This window comes from Podarcis filfolensis, assembly GCF_964270895.1.
Source record: "Podarcis filfolensis genome assembly, chromosome: 7".
NCBI lineage: Eukaryota > Metazoa > Chordata > Lepidosauria > Squamata > Lacertidae > Podarcis > Podarcis filfolensis.
In genome coordinates, this window is record NC_139603.1 from 30,107,064 (window position 1) to 30,114,933 (window position 7,870).

The 7,870-nt window shown below is 42.0% G+C and overlaps 1 long non-coding RNA gene across 1 annotated transcript; it reads right to left on the minus strand.

Moving 5' to 3' along the window:
* Positions 1-1,467: 1,467 nt before the first annotated feature.
* On the minus strand, positions 1,468-5,180 carry LOC310767273. Its single transcript, XR_014550827.1, has 3 exons — positions 4,830-5,180; positions 3,485-3,649; positions 1,468-1,641 (listed from the first exon to the last, which is right to left on the minus strand). It is a non-coding gene; the product is annotated as an uncharacterized lncRNA (long non-coding RNA).
* Positions 5,181-7,870: the final 2,690 nt, after the last annotated feature.

Below are 7,870 nucleotides of genomic sequence, written 5' to 3' on the forward strand. Positions count from 1 at the left end.
GAGTATATCTGGAAACCAAGGGAGGGGAAAAAAAAATCTTCCAATAGTATTGTTACAGATCTAGAGTAACAGAGTTTACGGGTGCAAGGGAACCCATAACTGCTGGACATAGTGAATATTAGAAATTAATAAAGGGGTAGAATTTAGCTGGTATTTGGAGTATTGAAGGGAAGATGCTGGGCCAGGGCCTTACCTGGGATAGGTAAAGGTAAAGATAATGGACCCCTGGATGCTTAAGTCCAGTCAAAGGCGACCATGTGGTGCAGTGCTCATGTCGCTTTCAGGCTGAGGGAGCTGGCGTTTGTCCACAGACAGCTTTCCAGTTCATGTGGCCAGCATAACTAAACCACTTCTGGTGCAACAGCACACCATTTACCTTCCTGCTGCAGCGGTACTAAAAATGACAAAAGGTGCTGGAAGCAAGTCATTAGCACAGTGGTTCTCAGAGGGTGTGGCAGGAGAGGATGGCAAGTGTGCCAGGAAGATTCAAGGACAATCAATATTATATTTTGGGAATGACTCATGTTCCTATGTAGCTGCATTGTTTGATACTTTCTAGATGCCCCATGATTTTATTACAAAGTAGCTGTGTTATGTGTCATAAATCAAGTGCTGCTAGGAGCTGTTTCTTTTAGTTTTCTAACGTATTTCTTATCAATTAAAAATTAGGTGTGAGCCAATTTTTACTCTGAAACGTGTGCCCCGGAGAAAGTTTTTTGAGAACCACTGCATTAACACATCAGTGAAAACCATCATCAGGACAAAAGATTCTCTGCCAATGAGGGGGAGGATACAAGAGATGTCCTTCAGGAAAATTGGGCCTTTTTGAAAAATGTTCTGGATAAGGGGTGCCAGCAGACAGAGGTGGGAAAAGTTGTTTTCTGCAAAGGTTCTTGGGATGGAGAAGGGTGGAGCCAAGGCTCCATGCAGGGACTGAGGGTCAGAGGTCAGCCTGAGGTCAGCCTGGGACAGAGGTACAGAGATGTGTTGGAATCTGATGCTGCACAGCTGTGGAGACCAAGCCCCTCTTGAGATGTGAATGTAAATGCTGTAAACTCTGCACTCCCTCCATTGAAAACTTCCAGTGTAAATATGTGTTAATAAACGATATTTCTTAAAGACCCAGCAGCCTTTGCCACACCTTGATTCCCAATGGAAACAAGACCCTGAGTAAGTATCTGGAACCCCCTGGAAGTTTGCTACCACTCGGCAGAGATCGGGGGTGGCCTGCAACCTTTGTAACTGTATTTTTAAAAAAATATATCAAAGTTTCTCGGATTCTGGAAAGAAGACGCCAAGGGTTGTTAAACCCTCTCATATGTTTAGAGGTCATTTGCTGCATTACATCTCCTGTTTATTTTCTGTACATATTTGACAGTACTCCTCTTTGACAGTACAACACTCTGTGGTGTCGCTGAGCTAAAAACACCCACCCACCCAACATCCTTAATCAAACACAGAACACTTTATGCATTCATAAGCAAAATGCTGGTGCTATTTTCCTCATTTCAAACGAGAAGGTTAACTCTCAGTCTAGACAAACCTCCTGGTAGACCTTCTCTTGTGAACCTCAAAGGCCTGCAGGACGCATCATCTCTGAACATGTTTCTTATTTTCCAGACAAGCCCAGGGGATCTGCATCTTTCAATAAAATTCCTGGCTCCATTAAATTGCCTCTTGCTGCAATTTTTTTTTTGTTTTTGCTTTACATCAATAAAAGATATTTTCTTTTAAAAAAACACAAAAACCAATAACATCAGAATAGTAGATTTTCATCATGTAAATGACATGACTTAAGGCAAGCCGTGTTTGAGCTATACTTTATATTACATTTTTCAGCTTTTCAGATCAGGCTTTCAGGCTCTAAAAGTGTGCACAGAGGCCTCTCTTTTTTTCTTTGAAAAGAGACGACAAAATCTATTGGATAGTATCCAATACTATGGTCCCTTATCATGTAAGGTGATCCAGAAACCAGATCATTTCACTCACAAGGTAAGAGTTGGATTCTGTTGCTTTCTTCTAGATCCACTGCTTCTCCAGCAAGTAGTTCCAAATTGACTAGTTGAACCAAATATTGTATGAGGAATCTACAACTTTCTCATTTCCTAGAACTGCAGTGGAACCCTATCATGAGTCCATGTCCAGAAAACAATTTCTGATCCCTTTCAGCTCTACAATTCTGATTCTATGAATGTTATGAAGTATAACAAAGCCTTCTCTCTCCATTCCTGTTCCAGCATAATGAAGAGGTTGCCAATGGCCAAATCCAAGTGTTCAAGATTACAAATTAGTCAGATTAGTTAAATTATTTTTTGATTATTCAAATTATACTGAATGCAATTTATTTTGCTTTTGCTTTTATTTTTTTCAGGCAGACTCCCGTTTGGTTTTTAAAACTCTCCCTCTCATAACCATTGATTTTATCTTTATTGTGCTGTGTAATTTGTTATTATAAAATAATAATAACAGCAAAAAAGTTTAGCTGAGACATTCCCCAGTGATGTCCTAATTGGTAAAATGATCTCATTTGGGCAAATGTTATGCAATACTGATGATATATAATTATGAGGCTTAGAAATGCTCACGTACGCCAGTCGTATTCACACAAAATCCCACAGCTAAGTCAAAGGGGTTTGCGCTGGAGCCAGGAACGCAGCTCTGTCAATGTTTTTTGGTCAGTAACTATTTCCAAGCATTGAAACAGCAGCAATGCTTAAATAAGGATAAGGAGGCCTCAGGATAATTACTGGTAGAAACCCTTCTGTGGAGAAGGCCCAGGCAATTATAATAGCATTATTCTTTAGCCCACTTTCAAGCAACTTAACCAGTTAGCTATTGGGCTGGATTTTGAGAAAACGGAGATGAAAAAGGTGATCAGTCTTTAAAACAGACAATACTGTTTCTTTCGGGGTGTATGGGGTGTTAGGGGAGGGGTAGTACCTCGGGTGGGGGACACACATTGTGCTTCTTTTGGGGTAGTTTGTTCACCTTTGGTCCCCACCTTGCACCCAGCTCTTACCTGTGGCTCCTAGAAGCTGTCAGCATGTGACAGCGGTCATACTCCAGGAATGAATTTGACTGGCTGGCTAAACCAGGTAAGGGTAGCCGATGGGTCTCAAATGCTCAGTGAGTTTGGGACTTCCCCTGCATGTGAAGACAGGCTCCGGCAGATTGAGCAGATGAGACCAGTAGTGGGTCCAACCAGGGCTATTTTTCTAGAAAACGAGGGGTACAATACAAATCATGTGTTCCTGCAGTGGCCAAACTATGAGTAAGAAATGGCTCAGTATTGGTAGCCTTTGCCTGCTTCATTGCTATTTCACTACTTTATTCAGTACCATAAGCAGAATCCCTGATTAGGTTAACTGGCATTTCAACTTGTTCTGCATGTAATTTGGGGACAGAATATTTCCTTGATGGGATTAATTAAAATTAAACAAAATATAGTTTATCCAGCTCTCTGAAAGCGAGGTGTCCTACTTACAATTGGTCAATATGCAGTAAGCACTGCAGTTTTGTATCTTCTTGACAATTATCAGTCATGATAGTAAATCCAGTTTAGACTTCTTGGCAGATTTTTCTGCTCTTTCCTATGGTGACATTTAGTTTCCTATTCAGGATTTCCTTGTTCTGAATGTTCCTTTGGCCTCTGAAACAAAAGGTTCAGAGGAACACAGTTGTTAACTCAGAGAAGGAAAAGCTTCTTCTTGCCACATGGCCAATTAAGCATTCAAAACTCAGATTAAATTCTCTGAACATTCTTGCAGAGATGCAGGGAGGATCTTAAAAGAAGGGCTTCTCCCTTCAGCTAGTGTGGCTGCCAATTCAAGGGAATGTTACCCCTACATATTGTGACAGTGTGTGACTTACGCTGAGCCTAGAACCAAACCATTGTCGCACTCATTTTTTGTTTGCCATCCGTCAGTACAGGAATGAGAGTGTTGAAAAGAAGACAGCACTCTGCTCTATGAGCTCAAAGACTGAAATGGCAAACAACTTTGCTAGTTCTTGAAATCTTATAATTTATAAAAATTATGGACAACCTCTGGCTTATGGCCCTACTTGACCTGGCAGGGTCCTAATTTTGTCTGTGAGGCTCTGTCCGGTCTTCTGTGGGTGTAAAGCTGGAAAACGTTGCTGTTTCTTTCATTTCAAAACTAGCCCAAATCCTACCCACATGTTGAAATCTCCCTGAATCAAACAAAACACCTGTGTGAATGCACCTGAAGCCAGCCTTGGGGTTTTTTTTGGGGGGGGGACTTGATCTAAAGCTGTGTATCAGAGGTGCTGAGTTCTGCCTGAAATTGAGGGGGCTCATCATGCAATTCGGGAGGAGGCCGTGAGGCCTGCAGTGGGGTGGCCTGGTGAGACCTGGCCCCTCAATATTGGGGAGGCTCAGCCCCGTCCCCACAAACTTGGGGGCGCTGAGGTGTCCTCAGCCCCATGGAGTTGGTGCCTATGCTGTGTATTATTGTCAATTAGCCTAATTAAACTTTCTTTAAGATGGCAGGATTTGAGTAATGCTTGCAATATATGAAGAACTACGGTAAAATATTTTTTGTTTTTAAAAATAGAGAAAATAAGGGAGGCAGTTGAAAAAAAGATTGATAATGGTAACCGTGGAAGAGCGGAGGAGAGTCAAGGGATTCAGGGAATCCTGAATGGTGATGTTGATGTACAATGTTTGAATTCAAACTGGTAAAACTCAATAAAAATATTTTTTTTAAAACTTTCTTTAAGAAGAAGAAAGTAAAAGCACATAAATTTGTTTGCGGAGACCTGAAATCATTCAGTAGCTTTTGAAAGAGAGGCTTAAACTTTCCCAGTACCTAATATTTCTGGATACAGAATCCTCAGACAGCTGTCTCATTTCTGCATAGGATCATGCTAGCTCTTCTTGCTGGTCAGTCCAATATGATTTCCCATGGGTGGGTTCCTTGGCTCAGATATCACAGAAGCAGAATTCTTTATGTCTTTTCATCTTCTTGTAGCCCGAGACCTTGGGATGGCTGATGGACATCTTTTGCTCTGCCTTTGTTGCTCTGTTGCTCTTGCCACAGCCAACGGCCAACTTCACTGCTGAACTTCTCTGCCAGTTGCAAGTCATCTCAGTCACCAACTTGTGTTGAATCTATAGAGGGGGCTTGCTTATTCCCACCTTCAAATGATATCCTAGCTCAAACTTTGCTAACATCTTAAAGCCTGCCAAATTATGAGCCAAATAGCCATTTAATGTATCAATGGGGAAGCTGAGCAGCACATCGAGCAGTTTATAATGACCACAGAATAATCATGTTTATAAAGAATTATAGAGCTGGAAGGAAACTTCAGAGTCATCTAGTCTAACCCTGACAATGCAGGAAGCTCACCACTACAGCTCCCTGATAGGATGGAGAATTGAGCCCAAACTGGGGGGGGGGGTGGATTCAAAGTTGATAATGTCAAGTTCTGTATTTAGGTAGGAAGAATCAGGCCATAAAACAAACATAAACCAGCAGATTAAAAAGTCAATGCAGTTCTAATTTGCATCAACAGTAGTACAGTGCCCAGATTGCAAGAAGTAATATAGTTACATAAGTTTATTTATTATGTATGGAACTGGAGAAAAGCTCACCAGTGGTCACTACTGCTCATTATTAGTTTGTCCAGTAATTTCCATTTTTTCTCAATGGGAATGACTAATAGAAGAACACAGTAGATGTCTATAAAACAGCTTAGCTTTTAGAAGTTAGGTCTACCTTTCCCTTCCCCCGCCCCCCCAAATACTACTGTTATTCTTGGATATGAAAGTTTATAAAATTATGCATGGCATGGAGAATGTGGATAGAGAAAAGTTTTCTTCCCTCTTTCGTAACACAAGACCTCGTGGAGCTCCAATGAAGCTGAATGTTGGAAGATTCAGGGTAGATAAAAGAGAGCACTTCTTCATGCAGTGCAGAGTTAAACTATGGAACTCATTTCCACAGGAGGCAGTGATGGCCACCAGCCTAGATGACTTTAAAAGAGGATCCAACAAATTCATGAAGGAATTTGGCTATCAATGGCTACTAGCCATTATTGCCATGCTACGCTTTCACAGTTGGAGCCAGTAATTCTTTTGAATATCAGTTCCTGGAAAACACAGGAAGGGAGAGTGCTCCTGTGCTCGAATGTTGTTTGTGGGTTTCCCACAGACATCTGATTTGCCACTGATGAGACATTGGCCGGATCCAGCAGGCTCTTCTTATGTCCTTATGTTGATAGCCTGCAGAAGTCGTTCCCGCCCCCCATCAAAGGAAGATGTTGTTGGTTGCCTTTTGATTCAACACATAATTCTACCTACATAAAATGCTCAGTGCATTAATCTAACCAATTAATGAATTAAACATTGCAGACCTAACAATGATGAATTAAAACCCGAGACATAGAGAACATGAAAACAATTGTTCTAGGATTGCTACATTTGAAGCAAATGAAATTCAGGGTTGTTGTTTTTTGTCAGCCTACATATAAACATGAATCATTTCCAAGTTTGTCCATTTCTTTGCATCTATAGTTGATGCCGTTAAATGGCATTGGGACATTTGTAGATTCTTTTATAGATAGTAAAACTTGTACAGACACACACAAAAGTGTCTGATTTTCTTGTTCCCAGCAAATGAGGAAAACTGTTTGCTTGGCAAAGGTTTTGCCCATCTGTTTGGATGCAAAAGACTAAATCTGCACTTCCCATGAGAGATAAATGGACTGGTATTTTGAGGAAGGAGCCAACTACCTCCTTTCTTTTCATCTGACTTCCAAAAACTGAGGGGGGAAATGTAGCTGCTTGAACAAAATTTCCTATCTCCATTCCAGACTTAAATATTTACACATTTAAATGCCATTTACTACGACTACTACACACACACACATGCATCCACAAATTTGTAGATTACTGGGAATCACTGATTTTGAAACTTGGAAATTCTCCTACCGAAGGTAAAGGAACATCTGTCTGTTTTGGCTGAAACCTAGATTCTCCCCCCACCCCCACTCAAGAAACCATTCAAATCCACATAATGGCTCTCTCTGCAAGTGCAGGGATCAGTCTTTTCAAAGGCTGTTGCAGAATCACAGCTCATGGCACTGGATCTGGATTTAAGCCTGTTTGGGATGTCTGAACTAAACTCTGGTTTAAAGTGAATGCACACTTCCCATCTCCAATGGGAAAGGTGGAGCTGGAGCCAGTGAGAGATAGGGCCAACTAATGCTGGTTTTGTCCCCATCCTCCTCCCTTCTGAGTTAAACAGAGGCAATGCTGAGACTAAGGAAGATGAAGCTGACAAGCCACGCCCACCCCTGGACTGGTTGTTAGCAGGAAGATGTCAGGCATGGGTGTCAGGGGCAGGCCAGCAATAACTCAAATGACATCTATGAAATTAACTTGATTCAAACGAACAAGACAGGAGGCTAGGCCTAGAAAGCACTGCAACTTGTCCCAGTAGCTCTTGCCCCTATGAGGAAGTTGTGGGAACTGAAGGTCCCCACCATCCCACAGTTCCCTAAGTCTCTTCCTCCACTATCCGGGTCCTTCCCAAGCAATCTGAGACTCTGTTGCCTTATCTGTCTCTGTTCTGCCCTCTTCATACCTTTTCGGGTCCTGGGAGACCAGGGGGAAAGGGAGCTAGTCACAACAGAGGGGGGAGATACCCTGGTTTCTTTACTAGCTGGACTCATCTTTCCTCTTGGACCCCCTTCTCTCCAGCCTCCACTTCTGCCTCTGATTCTGGACTGCTATCTTCCACATACTCTTCCTGCTCACTAAACCCTGTTACCTCTTCAGCTTCTGTCACCTCCTCCTCCCAGTCTGCTCCCTCTTCTCCCTCTGACCATTCATCTTCGTTCTACCACC